The sequence below is a fragment of the Artibeus jamaicensis genome, unplaced genomic scaffold (genome assembly GCF_021234435.1).
Source record: "Artibeus jamaicensis isolate MK-2021 breed Jamaican fruit bat unplaced genomic scaffold, CSHL_Jam_final contig_797, whole genome shotgun sequence".
NCBI classification, from domain to species: domain Eukaryota; kingdom Metazoa; phylum Chordata; class Mammalia; order Chiroptera; family Phyllostomidae; genus Artibeus; species Artibeus jamaicensis.
The window spans coordinates 14,312,733-14,338,129 of NW_026521977.1; the positions used below are offsets into that span (position 1 = coordinate 14,312,733).

General features: G+C 41.4%; 1 long non-coding RNA gene across 3 annotated transcripts in view; it reads right to left on the reverse strand.

Moving 5' to 3' along the window:
* LOC119049901 (uncharacterized) overlaps positions 1–6,327 on the reverse strand; it is a 237,696-nt gene extending 231,369 nt beyond the window's left edge. For all 3 annotated transcript variants that reach the window (XR_008392953.1, XR_008392954.1, XR_008392952.1), the window contains exon 1: positions 6,198–6,327. This is a non-coding gene — a long non-coding RNA (uncharacterized LOC119049901). The remainder of the gene's footprint in view (positions 1–6,197) is intronic.
* Between the last annotated feature and the right edge of the window lie 19,070 nt (positions 6,328–25,397).

The window sequence follows — 25,397 nt, forward strand, 5'->3', positions numbered from 1 at the left end:
AGTCTTAAGTGTCTTTCCTTCTCTCTGATTTTCAACTATATAGAATAATTTTAAGTATCTTTTTTCAAGTTCATATTTTATTGGAGTGTGGTCAGAGAATATACCCTGTATGTTAGTGAGCCTTTGGTATTTGATGGATGTCTTTTTTAGTCTAGCAAGCAATCACTTGCTGGGTTACATAAACTTTGTGTAAACTAAATTGTGCTGGTTAATTGCATTGTTCAAACCTTTAACATCTTTACACATTTTTAACTTTTAATCTCTCAATTGCTGTGAGGTTTTTTTGAAAAACCTATTACACACAGATTTTTAAATGTCTCTATAAGTCAATTTGATTTCTGCTTTAAACATGTTTGAGGCCATTTTATTAAGTACATTGACCCTTGAACAATGCCAGGATTGGGGGCACTGACCCATGCATGGTCCAAACTGCATGTATAACTTTTGACTCCCCCAAATTTAACTACTATAATTGTCCCTCAGTACCCATAAGGGATGGGTTTCAGGATCCCCTGTACGTACAAAAATCTTTATATAAAATGATGTAGATCAAAGCATACAGTTGCCCATTCACATCCATAGACTCCAAACTATGGATTGAAAACAGTACAAATATTTATGGAAAAAACCTGCATGTAAGTTGACATGTGCGGTTTAAATCTCTATTGTTCAAGGGTATAGTTATACATGTAAGTGGTCAATTTTTTTAATATTATAAAATGACCTTCTTCATTCCTAATCATGCATTTTTACCTCCATATCTGTTTGTCAGAATGGCTGCTTCCTCCAGATGTTCCAAAAGTTATCACTGCCTGGGATATCACTGGCTTGGGGTCACTTTTTATATTGATTTGTCAGCTGGAGGTAGGGGGTGGCATGCAGTTCCGGACTGTGCATATAGTTTAAGTCCAAAGCCCTCGTGAGGTTGGCCTCTTTTCCTTGTTGCCCTCCTGTGCTAAGGGAAGATTTATTTTCTAGTCGCCCTTTAGTAAAGCCATCACCATTGCATGGTTCCAGCTTCATAAAGGGGACTCAGTTCTAATTCTTTACCTTAGAAAGATACACAGCCTCACCTCCCCTCCCCCCCCCACTTTCCCGCCCCTCACGGGAATTGTATTTATTGCACCAGAAAAAAAGAATTTCCTAGTAGAAGGGCTTTAGGTAATTTAGTACCGGCAGAACTAGAAGATGTATAAGTTATACTTCATAACTGCATGGCACTAATGCATTTGCCTTTCTGAGCAGAGATCAGTGGGTTGAAAGCGGGATTGGGATAGGGTGGGAAAAATGGCAGTGCGTTCCTGTTCTTTGTAGGATATCTTCTTAATTCTAGCATCTCTTAGCCAGAGGATGATGACCACCTTCACACCCTAATCTTTATAGTCTCTTTGTTTTATTTGTTCCTGTCCCTCCATGGAGGCAAACATCAGGCACAGGAGATTCGGGGAGATTAAGAGGGTAATTAGTGAGAGAACACTGCTGATGATAATAACAGTATTAATAATAAGAGTTGACATTTATTGACATTTAAAGAAGCCAGCTCCTGAGCAAATGCTTTACAAGTGTTCTCTCACTGAAACCTGAAAACCCTATGAGGCACGGGATCTTAGCATGCTAAGCAATTTGCTCAGGTACACACACCTCGGAAGTAGAGATCTCAATCTTAGTCATTTAAGGTGGAGCCTGCAACGGCCTTTACTCCCCCGGCAACATTCCAGTTTGAGTGTTTAAATTCCTATTTTTTCACTTAATACCCTCTTTATCTCTTCCCTACCCCCACACAATATCTACTTAGTGGTCATCTCTTGTTAAATGGCAAAGCAATGTTACGTAAATATACAGATTTCTGAGAGATTATTGCTGAAGGTGCTGCACGGTCCAGCTCAAGTGACACCACTTTCAGGGGCTTTCATGGGTGTCTGTGGGCCAGTGACCCTCCCAGGCTTCCTGCGAGAATATACTGAACCACAACCATCTCACTCTATGAGTCTCGCCTACTGGTCCATGAGCTTTCAGAGAGTGCATGCAATTTCTTGTTCTTTTTTGTATATCAAGCACGTAGCACAAGTCCTGGCACAGACGAAACACTTGGTAAACATTTGATGAATAAATGAATGGATGAATGGATGAATGGGTGAATGAATGGAAATTATCTTCCATAGAACTCATGGCCTCACCTAAATATGTTTCCAAGAATGGAGATGTTTCTTTATTATTCTTGTAAATTAGTATTCTTATAAAATACTAATTCATTCTGCTTTTCTGAAAACCTGCAACAGTCTCTCTGGAGATGCATAATGTTCTGATCTGTGTATAAGTCTGTTTCAATATTACTCAGGTGTCACAGGAAAAATACAGCTGCACCTAGGGTCCTCTAGCCTTACTCAGCTCAGTGTTTTCCTGGGCCTTGGGCAGTCTGTTGCCTGCTGGCTTCAGTCAACCTCCCTGCCTTCCATACAGTTGTAAGGAACATTCTATTCTGCCCTGTGCCCAAGCATTGCTCTCCCCTCTTGTGACAGCATGATGGCCAGATGTTGCTGCCTCTGTGAGTGGCCACTGTGGGAAACCCTGAGTCTCTGCAAATTGATGCATTTATCCTGAAAGTAGCATTTTGCTATCTTTTTATTATCTTTGCCCCAAAAGGAGACTTTCATGGGGATGCCCTTTAAAAAAGAAAAGGAACAAATCCAGGCACAGGTATAAACCCATCTGTCCAAGGCTGACATTGTAGCAAATTTGTTTACCACTCATGAAAGGTGATGAACCATCTTGCTTTCCCAGAAATAACACTGAGATGTCTGAGTCCTCCAACCTTACTAAACCACGCCATGCTTCATGTACCGAAGAGTTGCTGGAACTATTTCTCTCCAGAAAAAAAGGAAAGCCACATCTACTCAGGAAAATAGTTCTTTCTAAGTAACCCCAGATGGGATGTGTTGGTATCCCTCCTTTCATTCTATAATAAATCATTGTATTAAATAACAAATATTTATTATTTTTGTGTATGCAGAAGCCAGAAGAAGTTGTCTAAGCCTGGAAAAGTGAGAAAGGTGAGAGCTGAGAGGACAGAGATGAGCAAAGTGGCAGTTCTTTCATAGGTGAAGTAGGAAGTTTATGCTACCGATAGGCCTGGGCAGACCTTGTTCATGCTGGAAATGCCAAGCAGGAGAACAGGGGGGAGGACCTGAGACAGCACAGGAGAGGCTGCGTTCCCCAGGTAACCAAGCCAGTGTGGCGAGTAATGACAGACTCCCTGCCCCTGGACCAAGACACTGCCAGAGGAAGTCATTGTGCTGAGCACGTGTAGTGAAATGTTGGCTAAGGAAAAAGCCCCCCTTTTCCCTTCTGGGCACTAGGTGTGGGTGAGACCAGAGGATGCAGCTGCATGTGACCATAGAGGTCAACATGGCCATCGGGGGAGGCATTATCCTGTCTTCTAAGCTGGGAAAAGAACAGGATGGCTGGTAGGGTGGTGGGGGCAGACCCTCCCAGAGCATACAGAAGTTTGGGCCAGGAGATTTAAACAGAAGGAAGGGAGAAACATGCTTTCTTGGGTTCACTTCATGGACACGTGGGGCCAGGTCTTGCAGGACCTCTTCTGGCCCTTGAAATCTCCAGATAAACGGCAGCTCTGACAACACATGTGGACTCCATCAGGGAGCCTGAAGCCAGACAGCAACCTGCTTAGCCACCTCGGGCTGCAAAAGACAGACTGGGGTGGAGAGGGAATCCTGGCTATTGTTTTGGGCTTCGGCCCTTTGGTACAGCTGAATTTTGCTTGTGTTTTGCAGGAGAGATGAGCCTGGAGATGAGGAGTTTCCTGTCCTCCCAAATTGTACAACATTTTAATAAGGACCTCTTTCCTCCTCCACCAACCTGTGCCTCTGGAATTTGCCTGTGGGTGATGGCAGGCTGTCGAACACCACTTTTGTTTGGTAACAGTTATATTCAAGATTGGCACAGCAGGGCTTCTCTGGGAAATCTCACTGGTCCTAGGCTTCTGCCCTATTGGTTGATCAGAGAAAAGGAGAGTGCATGGTTAAGGGCACAGGTCTCAGTCGGACAGACCCTGGTTTGAACCCTCTCTCTACGGTAGTAGCTGTGTAGTGCTAGACAAATTTCCTAACCTCTCTGAACTTTAGTTTGCTCATCAGTAAAATGAGACTATATCACAAGGTTGTTATAAAAATTGAATGAGAAATCTGTTAGGTCCTAGCCATAGTACCTGAAAGATAGTAAGTAACTATTATTAATAACCACGTGGAGTACGAGCTGTTGTTGTTATTGTTTACGGACAACAGAACGAGTACCATATAATAGGAGATGCATAATATGAACTTGTGCTAAGGGGCCCAGAGACCAAAACAGTCTCTGAACCATGATCCTACCATGATAACTAATCCCTCCCCACTACAAAGCCACTCTCTAAGGGCCCTCTGGAGACCTGTGTTTCACTGGATTAAGGGATTAGGATGCTGAGGCAGGCAAATGAAATGACAGCTATCCTATGCATTGAAAAGGATTTGTTAAGGGGACCCGAACCCATTAATAGTCCGGGTCACAATGGATAAAGCTAACTGCTGAGAAAACCAGACAGAGGACAGGTTAATTTTGATGAGGGAAAAGGGCAAGAAAGAGGTAATGAATGGCTCATAGAACAATACTGCAAAGGGGAAACCTTGGAGATCAAATCACTCATGAAGCATAAAGTAGGAAGAAAGAATTATTTTTAAAAGGCAATAGGAGAAGAAGGCTAGAGTCCAAATTTGCCAGTTTCAAAATGTTGCTTTAGGTGAGAACAAAAGCAAAGATTAATATTTTGAAAATTGGAGCCATTTCTAAGGTTCCTATTGAATGATCTGGTTGTGAAACAATTCATGAGTAATTATGAATCTACATCCTGAATTTCATTCCAGATTTAAGTTGGGCTACACAGAAGGAAGAAATATAGGGAATCTTCGGACCCACTAGTGAAGTGGGACTGTCCCAGCCCATGCAGTTTGTGAAAGTGCAGCTCTGGACCTTGCCCGAGGCTTATTCCTCACATCAGGTGGTGAATGAAGGCTACTTACTCTGTTGCATGAGAAACAGCCAAGGTCACAGAGAATGCCCATGTCCTGGGCCTGAACAAGTCAGTTGCCTAACAATATGTAGTGTGTCCACATTCTGTTGAAGACAATGGATTGCCCCCAGTGAGTAAAACTGGGCTAATGAGCAAAAGCCACAGAGATAACTCTCAACCCAATATTAGGAAAGGCTTCCTAACAGAGCCGTTCCAAGAACAGAGTGTAAAGCAAGAAGATCCCCACGGCCAAATATGTTTCAAGTAGAGGCTAGCTCATAGAAATTCATATATTAAAGAGGACATTGAACTCAATGAGTTTAAAGTTCACTTTCACTTTTCCAGTCCTATAAAATAAAAGGCATGACCTACAATTATAACACTTATCAGATAACCAAGAAAAGAGAAATTGTGGAAATACTAACATATCCAAAGCGACATACCAATGAGCCAAATAAAAAGTCTAAAAAAAACTCAGCATGGCAATTTTGAAAAGCAGCTCTCCTGAGAATATGCAAGAAAAGAAACCGAAATTCTTTAACACCTGAACAAAACTCATCCCTTAGTGAAAGCAGTAATCAGAGGAAAGGTACACACAACTCTCAGGCAGTCCCCACGGGATTCCTGCGGAAAAGCAGTACAGAGCATAATGCTTGCTGTAAAAACAAAACAAAACACAAAAGACCTCACATAAATAGCTGTTTTTCCACCCCATAGGAAAAATCAGATCTGCTTGAATTCTGCTCACTGCATTTTTGCACACTTCAGGTCTATTCTCAATATTCTACTTGGTAATAAATTAAAACTCGAAGTCATGGTATACCCAAACTCAATAGTTAATTCTGAAGATAGAATCTGTGACCTCATGATTTCCCATGGGCTTGAAATCATTTATTCACTCATTTCTGACAGTGTCTGAGGATCAAATGAGAAAAGGTATTCTTTGTGCTACCAATACGCATCAGCTGGAAATAGGAAATAGAGACAGAAATTAACTTGGGCCTTGCTACTGGGGTGGTCCAAAGACCAAGCCATCGGTATCACCATCTCCTCCCACCCCTGCCGCCCCAACCTCACCCCAGATCTGCTGAATCAGAATCTGCCTCGTAACAAGATCCCAGCGATTTGCATGTACCTTAACGTATGAGGAGTCCTAAACCAAAGAAAGATGATGGTATTGCTCGCCTTCTGACCTTCACCACCTGAAAGCTGTATGAAGAAACAGCAGGCTCTGGAAAACAACAAGGAGAAAATGACTCAGACTGTAATCATTCATGGAGTCATCGATCAAGTGTTTGCATTGTTTGAGAAATTTTCCTATTGCTCACAGGGTACAGCCAAGGCTTAAAAATAGGCTGCCAGAGCCTCTAGCTTGTTTTGACCCAAATCAGCTGATTAGTCTCGGTTAGTTATTACACTTCAGGGGAAAGGAGAGGAAAGCCTTCAACAAGTGTCTCTACAAGGAAAGGCAGCTGTTTCTCATAAACTGCAATGAATGAGCCTAGCAGGGCTTCATCCTTTATAACCTGCAGCCTCTCTGTCAGCAGAGAAATCCCTTCCTGCTAAGGTCACTTCTGAGCCGCCAGCAGTTTCAGTGGGAGCATGCATGTGGCCACAGAGGAGAGGAAGCTCTGGGAGCACCCAGGTGTGAGAAATACACAAAACAAAAACAAAGCATTTCCTAGAGTACTTCCTCGGTTCAAAAAGGCCACTGACTGCCGGAAACGCCGCAGATTTCCTAACAGCTTTTCAGGAGGGGTGTGACCACCCCTTTAAATAAAGTTTTGTTAATGGATATTAGCCATGGAGTTTTTACACAGCTCCCTGCAAACATATGTGAAAAAGGGATGTTTGCTGTTTACTGCAAGCATCTGTTTTGTTGCAGGACTGAAATACAGCCTGAAGGGCTCACGGAAGAGAAATATCAAGATCTCTCCCTCTCCAAATAAATTTGGGTTGAAAACCAGATAAATCTAAGAGCTTTGTGCTCCTGTAAACTTTGGCTAAAATGATCTGGGGACTAATTCTGGTTCCTTAATATCCAGGTTTCATGGAGAAAGACCATCTGACCATGGGTCCATATGAGTGAGGGTGGGGTAGTGGTCAGAAGCAGAGAAAGAAACTGAGATCCTAAAAGGAGTCAAAAATTGTCCCCAAAACACACAGTGAGTCAGTGAAATTCTGACTCCCTAACGTGCAAGGTCAGCATCTTTCACTCTCCTACCTACCTCCTGCTTCACACCATTCGGAATACTCTGGTGGAACCGTCAAGCTCTTTTTAAAAGGATTCCCCTCATTCTAGCCCTGACATGAGAAAAGCATGCTGGTTAAGTGCTGCAGAGGTGCCATCAGGAAATCCAAAGCAAGAGTTCTAAGTGCGTGCCAAAGTTAGACAATGTACTTCCCCATCCTGCCAGGGTGCAAAAGATCTCAGTCATTGCCATGTGTCACACAATTTACAATGAACCATTTTGCTAATGGAAAAGTACTTTCTTCCTAAGGCCTTCTGGAAGAGTTGTTTTCTACCTTTTTTTTTTTTGCTTTTAAATTGATTCTACACAAACCCTAGGATTTCCCACAAACAAGTTACTACTGAGAAAGTTAGAAGGATGGATCCCATTGGTTTAATGGGTGGAAAATCTGTGCCACAGGGAACTGTGCTCATAGTGGCTTTTATGGACCTTTGTGTAACAATTTTAAAAGACAGAAAACTTTCAGTGGATCTTTACAAAAGGCACGTTTTTTTAAGAACTCATAGAGCCCTCAAGTTTTCAGGGAGCATCACTGGCCTATCTTTCCCCTGAATCCTAAAGCTCCCCCTAGTGACCAAGAACATATCACGGGCTCCCTGCAAGGAGAGGAAACACTTTCTAGCAGGGGCGTCCAACTTTTTGGCATCTCTGGGCCACACTGGAAGAAAAAGAGTTGTCTTGGGCCACACATTAAATGCATCGTGACATGTAATCACACACAAAAAATCTCATAATGCTTTAAGTAAATTCATGATTTTGTGTTGGGCCTCATTCACAGCCGTCCTGGGCCTCAGGTTGGTCACCCCTGTGAGCCCCTTGTTTCTAGATGGCAACATAAATTTTTGTAGCATTTTCACATACATTTGATCATTTAACACACAAACGGTAGGAAGTAAAAGTATCTTTTCCCCCATTTAACAGATAAGTAAATGGAGGCTCTGATGGGGGTGAGACTTGTCACGTGGCTGGTAGTAAGGGACCAGAACCAAGGCCAGGTCTCCCGTGTGGTTCTGCCGCATGGCCTCCTGCTCTGTGACAATGAAATCAAGTCACTTGTGAAGAACTTTCAGGGGATGTATAGAAGTGACTCTTGACTTTTGGGATTCCCTTTGAGAAGCTGATGAGGATTCTGGGCCCATACCTACACATTTTCTCCTGCAACATCAGAACGTCCATGGGTCACCCTGAACAGTATCTGTTGACCCTCCAGGACTCCAAGGACCCCAAAGGTAAGAAGCTATCGACACCTACTGGATCTAATCTTGAGATATCGAGGAACTTGAGGAAGACGAACTTTGGAGGGTTTTACTCTCTCCCTTAATTGGGATGTTTTCCATTCCTATCCAATTATCTCTTCATCCTGTTTGGAGTATTTAAAAGGAATGACAAATGAGTACATGTTTACTAACATTTAAGGAAAAGCCTGTGGACATTGCCATTGAGGCCTTCTAGCAGTCTCATAGGCATGCCTGGAATTAGTGACAAACTAAGATGTTTCTAGGAAAGGAGCAATTTGGGAGCTTCTTCCCCGCCCCACCCCCCAAATGTAAGAGCAGACCACAGTCTCACCAGCCGGGTCTGTGGAGACTAAAGAAAACTGGTACTGCCTCTACATTCTTAGCTCTTTGCACCCTGGCATGTCCAACAGCTTTGACTGATGGTTTGCCAGTTCACATAAGTCTCTTCTATGAGAGGATAAGGACCTCCCTGTGAGGATAGGGACCTTGCCTATAGCGATCAGTCGTATTCCCAACGAGCTCGAGTGCACAAGCAGAAGATACTTGATGAACGCATGTGGGAATGGTCCTCCTCATTGAGTCAGCTCCCCTGGGAACCTGCTTATTTCCCTCCCTGATTAGTCAGCAGCCTCTGGCTGCCGGGGACATTCCCCTACAACACTCCACACAGGCAATCTCAGGTTCTGGATACGCGGCTGCTCTTATGAGACGTTGTGTTCTCTATTCTGTGACTTCCACCATCTAGACGAGGTTACAAAGAAACCTGAGCAAGATAAGAGCTTGTTGATAGGAGCTTCCTGCCATAGCCCTCCCAGAAAGTGCAGCACAGCATCGAAATACGAGTAAAAATACAAGCACTCTAGCGAATAGAGCTCTCGGCCATCCAAGCAGACTGTTCAGAGTGTATCTGAGTTAGGAAGTCCTTTTCAAATCATCTCACACACCCTCTACTCGTGATGCCTTTCCACACCTCTGAGTTTTTATCTCGAGTAACGTCCCTGCCCACCTGGTGAACCATGGCCTCAGAAACGTCTTCCCCAGCCCTCGTCAGCACCTCTCACCTGTTTCCACAGCACACGGCTACTATGACGCCGTCAAAATGACACAAGTCATCTCCGCCTCGTCTCCCACAGGCAGCCCAACAAGAGGCGCGGGGGTGGCTGAATTCGAGAGTGACCTGTGTCACTCTCCGGTTCATTTTGCTTATCTTTCTGGAAAACTCCGTTTTTTCAGAAGTTTCTGGCGACATCCTCACGAAAGCAAAGGGCTTCCCCAGGCGGAATCAAAGCCTGAGCCTCTGCAAAGCTGTGCTTGTGGGAGCAGCTGAGGTCTCTGCTCTTCTTTACACACAACATTCCTCTTTTCCCGGCCACCCTAGTGTCTGTTCATTTCAATGGTGAAGTTCCCCCAAATTTTGAGCGTCACCTTTGGGATTTTTGCCATATGAAAAAAGCACCCGAGCCAATATTTACTGAATATTTTTCTTTAAATTAACTCAATTTTTACACAGTATTTTTGCTTTGTAAGTCATATTCATGAAACATTGTTAGATATGCTCATTGTTTTTCCTAATGTATAGTAAAATTAAACATGATAAAAGTAAATAAAAACCTCTGCATTAAAATAAACTACTATGAAAATTTTTAAAGCAACTTTTCTTAGGTACCCATGAAAATCTCCTCCAAGTATCATGCCTGCTCCCCTGGGAAATTCTTTCCTCAGCCTTCACTCCCCTCCCCCAGCCTGCTACCCAAATGTGCTCCTTGGACGTCAGCACACTCCCTCACTCCCACACCAGGAAGAGGCAGTGAACAGACTTGAACTCCCGCACGCTGCGTGCCGTATCTTCCCAGGCTGCACACACACCAGGAAGCATCCCCGTAGCTGCTCTCCTCCTCGCCTCTTCCTGCTCTGCTCTCGGAAGACCAGCTGCCCTTCCTTCAGCTCAAGGAATGCCCATTCTCTTGTTCCAAAGCCCAGCCCGTGGCATTGCCTCAAGGATCTTACTCAATGAACTCCTCTTGCTTCTATCTGTTTTAATCATTTTAAATTGTGAAATATGCATACGCAAGCATATGAACATGTTCAGATTAAATAATAGCAAAAGTACAAGCATGTGTGTGCCCACCACCCAGGCTAATAGGGCACGGTTGGCACCTTCAAACATACTTTCTATACATGTCCATTGTCCCTCCCTCCTACTCAAGAATAAGTGCCGGCCTTTCTTTATAGTTTGAATGCCTATGTACACAGATTTAGGAAACATGTTACTTAGTGTTGCTTGGTTTTAAATTCTATGTAAATAAGTCATACTGATTTACATTGGCTCACTTCTCTTATTCAATACTCTCCTTTTTAGATTTAACCATTTGGGGTATATAAATAGCAGTAAGTTCCTTCTGTTGAGTATTTCATTTCATAAGCCACAAGTTTCTTTCATTCTCATTTCTATAGAATATTCTATTACATGACTAATCCGCAATTTATCATGTAACTGCTGTGGGATATTTGAGCTGTCTCCAGTTTTTTGTTATTATAAGCAATGCTATTATGCACATTTTACAACTCAAAATGTTTAACTGAATCATATAAAACCTTACTATTAGCAATCCAAAAAATTAACAAAAAAATATAACCTTCCTATCAGCAATGTCCACTGATATTTTCTATTTCTACTCTGTTCTTTTAATTCTATCATATCCTGTTCCCATTTATTTTATAAAGTTTTTTTTAAAGCTGCTTCATTCAATTAAGGAAAATCAAAACTGCTCTAGGACACATACCTAGGAGTAGTACTGTTGGGTTGCAAGGTATGTTCATGTTTTAACTCTCCCCGGTAACGGTAAACCATGTCCAGTGCTACACTCTCAACGTGCATGCCCATAGCAGGACATGTAAGTTACACTGCTCTGAGTCCTGGATAATTTGGTGACAAATATGGAGCATATTTTTCTATGTTTATGGGCCATTGTGTTTCCTGTTCCATGAACTGCCTGGTCATGTATTTTGGCCGCCTTTCTATTTAGACTCTACACCTCATATATTCCTATAACTTCTTCCTACTTTCGAGGTGCTGATCCTTTGTTGAAAATAAGTTACAAATATCACCTTCCAGTTCACGTCCTTTGTCTCTTTATTGTGTGCTTTGATGAACTGAACTGACATGCAAGACTTACCAGTCTTTCCCTCTGTGATTTGTATTTTCTATGTTTACAGTCTTAAAAACTCCTTCTGTATCAAGAGGTCATATTAAACTACATAGTCTTCTAAGAGCTCTATGCTTATGTTTGCACAGTTAAATCTTTCATCCACCAAAAACCGATTTTCAGAATGTACAAGGTAGGTTCCCAATTTTATTTTTTATATCGACATGGATCATGTCGGCACCATTTACTGAACAGTTGATATTTTCTTCAGTGATTGCAATGACTTCATCATGAACGCAGCTTGCACGTAGAAGCGGGTTTGTTTCTAGGCTCTCCACTCTTATCCATGGACCTACTTGTGTACCTGTGGGTCAATGTGGGGGTAACTTTGCTCGCAAACTCCCCCCGTCCACCACGGATGAAAGTGAAGCTACCAAGACATGATCTTCTTGGGGAGGAAAGGTGGCGGATCCCTCAAAGGGGAAGGGCCGAGAGGCCCCTGCTCACGGGGCTTTTATTGGGTTCATTTGCACAAGAATACATGTAAGGAGCAAACAATAGATAGCATTCAAAGAACTATGAGAACTTATTCTCAATCAGGGTGAGATAGCTAAAGAGCCATAAAACTCTGAGGAACAAACTTCTTGCTTGGACCCTTATCATTTAAATGAGAGCATTCTAAACAAAGCAGGTTTCACAGGATTTTTTACATTCTTTCTTAGGTCTGATCAACCCAGGGAAACCGCCCTTTCCAGCTCAGGGCTGTACCACATTCCCCATCACAGATATTCAGGCTTAAGTGGATTAGAGCCAGGAAGCGCTTCTCCCAGACAGAAATGGGGACTCGGGCTATGTCACAATAGCCAGGGGATGAGGGTCCATCACTCCCTCTTTGTCGCAGCCCCCCAAGTCCTTCCTTGAGGGCCTCCCAAGTAATCGTGTCTGGCTTAGGTTGCCCCTCTCTCTGAGGAGTCTTACCCATCTCTGACTAGCCGACCATGCTTTGGGGGCAGGAGATGAAGCGTTTGCTTCCAGAGACCAGCTTTGTCTCCTTAGTGGCTCGCATTAAGACTGAGTGGCTCCATAGATTGCTCACTCAGTCTTATCCATGGGGGGCAGCTACAACTCCTGAAACCAGGCAGAGCGGTTCCCAACAGTCAATACAATGTCTTAATTATTATAGCTTTATAATGAATCCTAAGTTTTGGCAAGGCAAGCCCCTCCATACCTTGTTCTTCTTAACAGAAATAATGTTCCTGCTACTCCATCTTCACTGGAAGCAAGTTTTGAATATTGTCCTTATGTATTTTGTGATTTTTAGCTGTGAACTGCAAATTTTCCCTAGAATTTTGGGGGCAATTTTTTTAGGCTTATTTCCTTCAAAAAAATATATCTATATTTGCTCTTCTCAGTAACTTGGAAACACTATCAGTTAAGGACCACTTTAATACTAAGTTCTTCACTTGTGTTATACAAATAAGTGTGTACTTACAGATTCTCAAGTGGTCTACCCCACCTCCACTCAATGCCAGTCTTGAGAGAGGGAAGCTTTCTCTTGCCCTCTTCATGGCAAGCCTTCTTTTGTGCTCACTTTTGTATAAAATCTTTGGACGTTGGAGACCCAAACCAATGCATGTGTCTTCTACTGGAGATGCTGCGTGGGGAGGTCCTCAGTGTTATGTCCTATAATGCACACCCCGGGCATCCCTCAAAAGAGAAAGTCGGCATCCTCAGGGTTCAGAAAACCTCAGAAGAAAAGCCATCTTTGCTGCTGGTTTAGCACCCAGGGTTCCTTCACTTGGTTTCAAGTATCGGCAAATTCTTTAATTTCATCAGCAATTTGGTTTTAAAATTTACTCCTAGTGAATTTTAAAATACTACTAGTGGCCAACCTGGGAACCATTTTTTTCTCTCCTCCGGACTCCTTAGTAAAAATCCCATTTTTATCTGGCACAGTAGTGCCCAGAATTCAGCTGGGAAGGACCCATCTCTATGCTTCTGTCTTTCCTCCATCTCCATGGCTTAATGATGGACCACTGGAGCTCTGGCATCTATCCTGGGACAAGAGGTGACTTTCAGGTTGAACACTGTACAATAAGAGAACAAAGCAGAAAGGAGGGGCATTCGTTCCTCCTTGACCCTATGGAACCCTATCAGTCCAAACCATCTCCCTCTGGACTTCTTTTATCGGACAGGAGGAAACCTCTCTTTTAGCCCGTTATTCTGGAGAAGAGTAGGCATGAGTAATACATCTCCCAACTATGAAACCTCACTCATCCCGAATCCCCTTCTCTCTCTAAAAAAAAGGCCTGATTTTGATCTGTAAATATCTGAAATTTTTCCTTATCTCTCACTTCACATTGCCTGAGTCTACTAAGTTCAAGGCTTCCGTGTTTTTTGCTTGGACTTACATAGTAATTATTTCACTGAAGTAAGTTTTTTAAAACATAAGCCTGTCTTATCTCCTGACTCTTTAAGACCCTAAGCAAGCTCATTACCTCTGGAATAAAGTCGAAACCCCTTCCCATAGCTTTCTTGGTCCCTCACAATTACATACTCACCTTCCCTTCATCTCCACTTCAAACTTTTTGCCAGTAATGCCTATGAGATGATGGGTGCTTGTTTATGTCGTGTATGCCGAGTGCTTTTATGCCCCCATGTCCTTGAACATGTTGCTGGCTCTCTGTGGGATGTCTTTCCCTTCTGCTGATATGATGAACTCTTTTTGTCCTTTAGCTTTTAATTCATATATGAGCTCACCAGAGAGTCTTCTCTGATATCCTTAACCCCTCACACCCAGTTTTCCTCCTCTCTGCCGAATCTACAACTTACAAATATTTCTAAGGTTAAATTTATTAATCAGAAATTTTGTGCACATTTTCACCTTCCCTCTTATACAATGAGCTGATAATGGGGAAAATACACTATTGATCTCTGTAGACCCAGAAAAATAGTATAGTGGGGTTCCTAGCTTATAACATGTGTAAACTAGGTACTGGATAAAAGAAAAAATCCAGTTTTATGAAAATTAAGCAGAAATTAATAAGTGAGGCATAAAATATTTAAGATGACTTTCAAGAATGTTTTCTGTAAAATCTGAAGAGCTGGGTAACAGTGTTTTAACAAATTATACAGACAAAATGTCACCAGTAAAATGACTAGAACGGCATCGGCCCCGTGGAGGTGTTGAATGCATTCTGTGGGCTATGCTCCTAGTGGGCTGTCCAAGGTGCTTGGAACACAGTAAGACCCCACTAGTTTTAGCTGCTGTGGTTAAGAATATTATTAATGTGTAACGGTGTCACAGAGCACCAAAGAAAAGGGTTGTGAATGTTTCAGAAAATCCTCACAGGGCAGGAAGGCATCCAACACACCTTTAAGACATTGTGTGGAAATTGGTTTCACAAATGTAAGAATGTTTCCTTTCTAAGAATGAGTTCACCACATAGCTTCCTGAATGCTGGTTATTGCTGGGTGTGGATGGCAGTCATTTATTTGTATGAGGCCATGTGGTTGTTGGAATTGGAGCCATAAATCTAGCGATGTGACCTGCCTTTTTTTTTTTTTTTTTTTAACCTGCATGAGGAGGCAAGACTCTGAATCTCCTTCAAGAACTCAAACCATATTTCCAAGCAGCTGAGTTTGGGTGTTTGCTTGCAGTTTATGTCGATGTATGTATATCCAAAGCAGTGTTTTAGCAGGATACACAGGAGGAGTGTGCATGAGAAGTAAACACAGACACACTGTCTAGGTCTTCTCTGGTCTGAGAGATTAAAGGGGCGATCATAGCCTCACACATACTGCACAGCAATTATGCCTCACAATTAGTTCTGGTTTCTCCATTAATGCCAAAGATTCTTTTTTAGAATGTGTTAAACCATTTTGGCTCCAGCATACCAGTTCCAAACATTCCTTAGACTTTTTAGGGCTTAATGATGGAGTTTTAAAAGCTATACTTTGTATAACTCTCAGGGTGTGTGTTAGGGCCATGAATAGGGCTGGGGATACGGAGAGAAAATGGGGCTTGGAAACTGACTATATTGGAAAAGGAAACCCATATGGTGACCTTCATAATCAAACAAGAAAATAAACGTGCAGGAGAAAAACAGCCCCACAGTATAATTGCAGGATTCTTGCTAAATTCATTCAGGTGACGACAAAACCTGGTTATACACAAACATGTGGATACCCATCTAGATATGACTGTCTGTTATTCTTCATACTTTGCCTACGTACATCCATTCAAATGGCCTCCCAAAGTAGCAGCAACTGTTTTCATATATGTCATGCAACAGGGTTGGAATCAAATGTGCTAAAAATTAATTTAATTTCACTCTGGTGCCTAGGTTGACATCACTCTAAATAGGCCCCATGAATCTGGTATTTTTTACGCCCCTTTTCCTTCTCCAATATTTATTAGGAAAGGCATCCTGAGAAAGGGAAGAATTACTATTATTCTGATATTTTCTCTAGATACCAACAATATAGTTACTATTTTCAATGCCTATTACTTGTCAGGGTTGGGACTAGGCAGTTTGAAATTCTATTCTACTATTAACTAGCAAGTTAGCTTCTCTAATGTTTTCTTGAGAGGAAAAATGGTGATAATGAAAGCACCGATATAATGGAGTTGTAAAAATTATATGAATATAAAGTGCTAATGTTTAGTATTATTACTATTTACTATTATTTACATTGATACCCAACATCACTTTTGGAGCAGATATTATAGTCCTATATTACACAGATGAAGACATTGAGATCTGGAGGCTAAGAAACGTGCTCCAAATTACTCAGCAAACAAGAATCACACCTGGAATTTGAACCAATCCCACCTGCCCTGGAATCTCAGGCTCCACATTAGGCTGCACTGCTCTCTCAATCTGGTAACTTTTCTTTCTTACCTTAACTGAAAGTGGTCTTAACCCCTCTTTGCCTCACTTTTCTCATCTATAAAATGGGGTTAATAATAGTGCCTACTTCCCAGGGTTGATAGACTAAGCACCCCACAGATGCTATTCTGATGTTTTTCCCAGTGATGAAACTTTAAGCTACCTTAAGACTTTCTAGGCAAGTAAAAAAGAAAGAAATATGACTGGCTACAAAGTTAAGTGATGACCAATTTTAACCTCATCTTTCACCCAGTGACATATTCATCAGACTAAAGGTCCTTTTAATCTGCTTAACATTTTATTTCTAAATGTCTCTTTGAACCCCTCTTGGAAGAAGCCCTAACATATTTATGTAAGAATAACAGTCTCAAACCACCTGAAATAACAGAAGTGGGGATTTTAAAAAGGGGATCTGTTTGTTCTGGAATACCATGAAAGAAGTCAGCTAATTCAGCAGATTACTAGCTTCAAAGCAGTTCAACTCGACCAACTTGGAAGCCAAAACAGTCCTCATGGTCAGCATACAAATGTGAATTTAACAACTGGCCTGACAAGTGCATTATAAAACTTGTATGCAGAAGAATCAAGTGGGGGGCCAGGGAAAGAGCGACTGCTTTGTTCTGATGGGAGTCGAGTTTATGACTGTGAACTTGTTATTTCAACAGCCACAGTTAATACGTCATGTTGTCCAGTCTGGCACAAGTTGTTACTCCCAGTTGGACTCTTTTTTTTCCCCCTGAAATATGACTTTATCTTCCTTCTTTCTGAAATACGACTTCTCTTCCTTCTCTTAAGTAGCCAAGTATTTCCAGTGAAATTCTCCAACTCAGGGCATGAAAAGGACATTCTTCAAAAATAGGCATGTCAAAACTAAAATTTGTAAAAACAAAAACTAAACGCCTACAAGGAATTAAGCATCAAATCTTTCATCACAGGATTGCTTATCACATGAGTTTTATCATCAGCTCTTGATTACGCACATTAGTGGAGGGGGACCAGTGACCCAGATAATGCAAAAAATCATTTATTTGATTTTGGAATGTGCTTTTATTTACATTTGATCCTGTGTCTATCTAGAGTCCTTGGGATTTGAAATGGAAACAAAATAATGAGCTCACACTCTTTGACTCAGAGGCCCAGGAAAGCAGTCCCAGATCCTCGACCTTGAACTTGTCTCCAGCTCTATCTGCTTTCAATTCTGAGTTAAGACTTCATTTGCAAGACTACCAACCTAAGTAAACCTCTCCCGTTTTCAGCCTGCACTGTTTGTGGCTTATTCTATTATCTTCCATTAAGTGGGAGAGAAAATCGGGTTTGGGAGGGGAAAAACCTGTCTTTTAGTGACAATAAAGCCACACACAACAGATGAAATAATAAAAAACATATTGGATAATCTTGAATAGGTTACGATGTTCTGTGCTCTCGGTTTCCTTTCCACACAAGCTGATTCTGGTGAGGCTCGAAGGTGATAGTGTGACAAAGCTCTCAGCCTAGTCCTTGGTACATACTTAGTTCTGTGTAAATGACACTTCCATTGCATGAGCTTGAGGTTGAAGGAAACTCTGCTTCCGCCCATCAGGTGGTGAATTATTAATCCATAGAGAATTAAATGTAATCCCACAGGAAAATACATTGTAAGCATCTGTGCAGGATAAGTGAATAAATCTTTGCCCCACTATGGAATCAGGCCCTATGCAAAGTGCTGTGTTTAAGAAGTACAAAGTATCAAGAGGTCAAGAGGGAAGAAAACCTTGTGATACAGATGAAAAACACAGACAGAAAACGGATCCAACAAAAAGCCTTTGCTCAACTGCTTACAATTATTTCCTTATATTATTGAAATGTAACAGACTTGTTTCATTTCCATTACTTGCTACCAGCAAGCAATGTACTGTGTCACTTTTATCTGGTGATCTTTCGTTAAACTGCTGGATTACTTATTAATGGTTTGTGTACTGAACTCCTAGGACACAGATAATTCTGCATTATCTGAATGCAATACCTTCAAAAGCCTCTGCTCAACACATTCCGGAACTTCTTCAAAACAGCAGTGAATGATGGAGGGGGTTTTAAAATATCAGTAAACACTGCTTTGGGGGGAAGGGGGGATCACGCAGCAACTATTTTCAACTGCATTTTCAGCTTTTGGGAGAGAGACTAGCATTTCATTATCTAATTATGTCCTGGGAGTGACAAATGTTAATGAATGATTTTGTTTCACTGAAGTAATTCTCAGGTGAGCTGGGATCTGTTAAATTTCTAGGACTTTAATTCTGTGCCCTTAAAACTGTATCAGTAACATTCATTGGTAGACTCATGTCAAAAGAAATCAATTTCCCAAATACTGTGTTGAAATTATTGTTTAACAAATATACGCTTTCATTGTTTATCGTCCCCATATATACCAACTTAAGCCAAACTTCCAGTCTACCTGAGTTGTTCGAAATGAAGGTATTAACTTCTCAATCCCAGTGGTTCTCAAAATTTAGAGTACAAAGACTCCAGGAGAGCTTGGACTCCCAGCCAGCAGACTGCATAAGTGTATAAATCCAGAAGCGAGGTTCAAGGATCTCCATTTTTAACCAATTTTCATGCAGGTGGTGTGCAACACACATTCTTAGAATCACCAACTCATACCGACGCTTTGATTACACTGAAAAGGAATTTACTAAACAGTGAATTTGAACATTTTTAAACTTGCTGAAATGAGTAATCCCGAGAAGTTAAGTATACTTATAGGGCTTTTTTTTTTTTGGTTTGGTGAGTCACAAGTTTAAATATTTATTGCACGCCTATTACATATGCTCTGCACTGAAGCATATAAAAAATAAACACAACTAGATTTCGTTCAGCAGGGCTTTATAATCTAGTTATGGAGGCAATTTACAACCATAAAGAAGTTAAGTCAAATTATTTAGAATGAATGATTACATGGCAAATAAGGGGAAATCAGAGGGGGCACCAATAAGGACTGAAATGAAAAAAAAAAAAAAAAAAAAAGAAAAGCAAACAAAAAACAGCCTTTCCAGGAGTGCAGGGGCAGGAAGAAGGAGGTAAGACAACCTGAGGCCAGGTTTAAAAAAGCTGGAGGAGTGACTGTAACTTCCAGCATTTACACTCTTGGACTGCCAGAAACACATGACATCTCTGCAATGCATGTTTTGCCTCAGAGTTCAGAGATGCCAGCTATAATTAAGCCCAGATGCAAATATGAAATCACTGCTTACTGTAAAAAGGGCAAAGTCCCAATTTTACATCTTTTCGAACTGTTCATATTTTTAATGCCAAAAACAACCCTCATCCACAATCAGTAGTTACTGGAGAATGACCAAAACTAAGAGAGAAAACACCAAGAACTCTAGCACAGAGGTAATTAAGAGAAATGAAGAAAGCTTTTCATTAATTAGTTCAAGTTTTGTGCTGGAAGAAAGTGCAGGAGTGGCGGGGAAACAGATCTGCCCAGCCCTGCGACATAGATTAGAAAATGTAAACACAAAAGCTAACGAGAGCAGCATGAGAAGGCAAATGAGTAACGCAGGCCAGGGTGGGACGCAGGGTAAGAACTGTGGCTGAAACAACCGTCATGTCCAGAGAAAATATAAAAAATACGATATTCATTTAAACAAAACTGTGTATTCTAATGTCCACAGTAGCATTATTCATGATAGTCAAAAGGCAGAAACAACCAAATGTTCACAGCCTATGAACAGATAAACAAAATGTGACTATCTGTCCAATGGAATATTATTCAGCCACGAAAAAGGAAAGAACTAATCAGTGCAACATTAATCAATCTTGAAAACATTATGCTCAGAAGCCAGACACAAAAGGTCATGTGTTGTATGGTCCTATTTATATCAAACATCCAGAACAGGTAAAATCAAGGAGATGGAAAGCAAACTGATGGGTGCCAGGAGTTGGGGAAAAGGAAGAAGGGGGAATGACTGCTTCCTTGGCACAGAGTTTTCATTTGTGGCGATGAAAAGCTTTGGAGAGAGGCAGAGGTTCTGGTTACAAAACACTCTGAATGTGTTATGTGCCATGGAACTGCTCACTTTGAAATGGTTACTTTCATGTGAATTTCACCTCGATTTTTAAAAATCTGGACGCAAAAACAGAGGAACCACAGCAAGCTGGAAAGGACACACCTTACAGTTGGCATCTACTCCTGTCCTTGCCAAGTGCTGCCAAGTGCAGACTTTACTCTTTGAGAAAGAATGAAAACTCAGGGTTTCAAGTAAAAACTCAATATTTAAAATGTTGGCAACTAATTCAAAAAATTTTAAACTGTCCTGGCCAATGAAAACATATCCCAGGCTAAAGACAGCACATGCACCACCAAATATGCAAATTCTGGCGTAGCCCATTCTAATTTAAAGCAGAATTTTGATAGTCTACATACTCACTATATTGCTTCATGGTTTCAAATTCTTAAAGATTGTTTAGGTAAAAAAAAAATTTGCTAGACCCAAACATATACTAACTATACTTTATATATACAATTTTATGCGGATGTAGGTTTAACAGGAGACACAGTGACATTAAGAACAGGCTGTTTTTCCCCCAACGGCAGTTCCAGCCCATGACATTTAGTTCTCTTTCATGCATTTATTCTGAAATTGTACCTTTTTCTCTATAACCTATTAAAAATATTTCAAACACAAGTTCTTCTCTGCTCAGTAAAAGCATTAGGTCAAATGAAATGTAGTGGCCCATGCACATGCATAACCAACTTGCCTTGACCTTGACCATGATTCAATTTGACTTTAGTTCTGTTTAGGACCTACAAAAAAAGGTGGAATAAAGCCCTTACTTTAAATAAATGCCAAGCATTTATCATGTTTAAATGCTCTACTGCCAAATGATTGTTCTATGTTAAAATAAGACAGCAAATACTAAAATATCTGATGTTTAAAAGAATAAACAAACAAAAGCCTCTGAGTTTGACAGTATTTCAGGAATAGCACATTTAACTTATTTTAAAATAATTTTGATCAACAGAAGAGTTGGAAACATAGTATTGAGAGTTTCCATATACCCTTCAACCCAATTTTCCCTTAGATACAACCATGGTATATTTATATAACCATTTATATAACTGAGGTACATTTATCAAAACTAAGAAACTGACATAGGTACCATACTGTTATCTAAATCATCGATTTTGTTCAGATTTCTATCCTAGGATTCCATCCGGAGTACTGTATTGCACATAGTTGTCTCTGAGGCTTAGAGAGGGCAGACTTGTCTCCTTCCCACAGAGAAGGTAGCAGAGCACATATTCAAACTCAGGCGAGTCTCCACTGCTCCCCTGAGCCAGGAAGCCTTCCTGAAGTCAGCTGCCTTTATGTCACAGGCTGAGAGGGAAATGGTGTGTCCCCACAGTCCTTACAAGAGATAAGCAGTGACCTAAGCCCACATTCTAAAAACACAAAGGTGAGCCACTCAGAATAAAACAAAATTAGAGCAGAAAGGGGCCTCTGAGATGCTCTAGCGTCACGCCTTCATTGGACAGCTAAAGAAGTTGGTGAGAATTTCCCGTGTTGGGGGGAGAGACACCTTTTAAGATTCACCTTCTCGAGTCACCTGCGGGACACTTTGCATTTCAGCCTGTACCCAGAGGACAGCCCTCGGCTGAGGGAGTGGGGGTTGCAGACAGGTAGGTGATGGATGGTTGTTTTGGTGAATTTACTCAAACTACGGAAACATTCAGCTCCCGCACCACCAAAGAGAAACAAAGATCGTTCCATTTGCCTCTGGCCCTCAGGTGGTTCCCAGGACTATGAAGCTGGTGGGAAAGTAGAAGCTCCCCTCTTTTTTGCCAAGTTCCTGAGCTGGTTCTATCACAGCTGAGAGCACATGAAGGAATGAGAAAGGGAAAGACGGCCCTGTGGTTTCTGGGGGCGGGGGGAGGGGCCGTGTTTCTTCCCATCTGCCTCCTGCACATAAGGTGCGGCTTTCTCCCTACTGACAGGTAACTGAAGATTTTCCCTTCCCCAGTGTCCAACCCACTTCCAACTGTAAGAGGGAATTTGAGGGACCACTGCCCCTCCTCCCTCAGGCAGTCCGCCATTATCAACAGTAGTAGGTAAACAGTCACTGTACGGTAATAACTTCATGTGCTTTATTTTTTCTCAAGGCAACACAGGACTTTAATTCAGAATAGTGATGGGCATGATAAACACTTGGCTATTATTTGCTGTGTTTTCTTTTTTGAATAGAGAAAAATTAGTTTTAAGTCATGAAGTGTAATTTGTTAGTGCAGCATAAACTGCTCTGTACTTTGCTATCCACCTGAGCCATGGGTATTATAATAAGCAAATTTGTGAAAGTACAACCTCTGAGTTGCTGATGAGATCACCAACAATTTATTTATTAAGTAAATAGCCCCATCTGTATTACTTCAAGGTTTTCTTTCCCATGGAATTCTAAACGTTTTCCTAAACATTTCCTTAGAAATGACTTAGGATTTTAGAAATTGCCCTTGTAACTTTGCAGTCGTGTCATGCACACAAGCTGTCTGAAAATGCCTTTGACATTCAAAAGATGTCACATCCCCTATCCTTGGCCCGTAAAAGAAAGTTACAGGTGGAATCATCATTGTGCTAAGACCATTCATTACTTTCCAGCCTCCAAAATTATCAAATCCAGGGCACGGCACAAATAACGCCCCTCTTTTATTACATTAAAAATCTTGTATTATACAATCATAAGCATGCAACTCTGTAACATAACAGTATCACACTCAAGCACACCATAAGACACTTTAGGTGAAATATGCAAATCGCTGTCCATCTCGTGCGGGACACTCACATACCCTACCAACCACACTCAAGCAAGCCTGACTTCTGCCGGACCCTGTACTAAAGTTTATTTATTTGTGTGGCTCAAAACTAGTCTCAGTTTAATCACTTCCTCCGGGAAGCTTTTCCTGACCGAAGCAAAACCTGGTTTCCTCCTACTATGCCCCGAGAGCTTGTACCGTGAGCTAAGAACTGGTGTAACTGTCACCTCCACTAGAATGTGAACTCAGTCAGGTTCAGGTTTAGATCCGTCTTGCTGACCGCTGTACGCCCAGAATCTAACAAGCGCCAGAAATTCATTCAGCACCAGTGGAACAATCAAAAGGAAGGCTTCACTCATTCCCGCTGCATGCTCGTGTAGTGTGTGATATTACAAAAAATAAGCCACTCTCCCTTCCTCAAAACTTCCCTCTCCCCACCTTTCTCATTGCTCTTCCAATGGCCTTTCTCCCTGCCTGATCTTTATGTTCTTTCCCTACATTCCAGCCTAGTGCATCTTCTTACAGGAGTCATTCCATATACAGGCATTGAACCAAACACTGGCGTGCCTCAGACTCTCCTAGCAAAGTGTTATCCATCTCCATAGCCTCAATAATTATGTTAAACTGAATGGCTAAATATCTACACCCAACCTTAGAGTTCAACATCTATCCCTGACCTAAAGGTCTCACTGGGGCAACAAACCTCCCCTCCAGCAGCACCTGTGTGTCCACACGTTAACAACCAAACCTAGACTTTCCAATTAAACATTAACAGGTTGATCATATACAATGATCTCCTTTCCCTCCCCAATCTCTGCTAAATAATGGTAAAAGAATTTAAGGGGGGGGGGAGCACAAATCCTCAAGGACAAAAGGAACAGAAGAGAATGCAACAGCTAACTAAAGAGCTCCACACACTTTTGGAAGGTGCAATCTGGACGCAGGTGAACTAGCTGAGTCAGGAGAGTACCGGGGTTAGGACAGTATGTAGGTAGTCATTTCTTCTCATGGCTAAGAATGTAAGTTGCAATTTTCCTCCCTTTTTTCACTGGCTGTTTCCTCATGTGCCTTTTTACCCTTTTCTCTTTTACCATTCAAAAGTTTCTAAATGCTAAATTAGGTACCGGGGGAAAAAAAAGAAAAGAACTGATTCAGCCTCAGCCTACAGAACCCTGGAAGGACTCAGCATATGGAGACCCAGGTGCCAAGGAGAACAGAGATTATGCTCTGGGTGGACTGAAACACAGGTGAAGCGGCAGTTTACAGAATGAACTCTGACACACAGAGCCACCTTCCCAGACTTGGGAAAACTGGCAGCTGGCTTATATTTTCAAGGAAGATTAGATTTGCTTCTAAGCAACTGAATAGTCAGGCATGTGAAGGTCCCCTCAACAAAATCTATGCATCATCAGCAAGCCCTACCTGTACCCACATAGCTTCCATTCAGCTTTTTAACGCTCTATTCTTAAGTACGGACAGTCGGGAATGCTTATTATGAACAAATGTCAGACTGAGATTAGCAAACATTTGAACAGCGAAAAAGAGAAAACCAAGAGAAAAAAGCCACCCAAGGAAACAGAGCCAATTAAGAAAGAAGAAAAAAACTGTAACTAATGTCCTTAGAGATAAGATATTCCATCCAATAAAATAAGTATAGGATGGTATGAAAAAGGAAAAAAACATTAAAAGGGAACTTGAAATTTAAAATAAAGTAGCCATAAAAATTATTCAAGAATTAGAAAATAACAAAGAGATTTCACAGGCAGTAAAAAAGGAAGTCAGATTGGAAGAAAGAACCCATTTAAAAAAATAATTAGAGAATTGGTTCAAGACAAATAATTGCCTAGATGAATTCCAGAAAAAGAGAACAGAGAATAATTGTGAGAGGAAATGATCAAGGAAATAATACCAGCAAACACGCCCCCCGCCCCCGCCCCGGGGAGCACGCTGTGAGGAAGGCAAACGGTTTCCATCAGAAAACTTCCAGCACTTTGTTTTTTAAACTATGTGCGTAAACTATTTT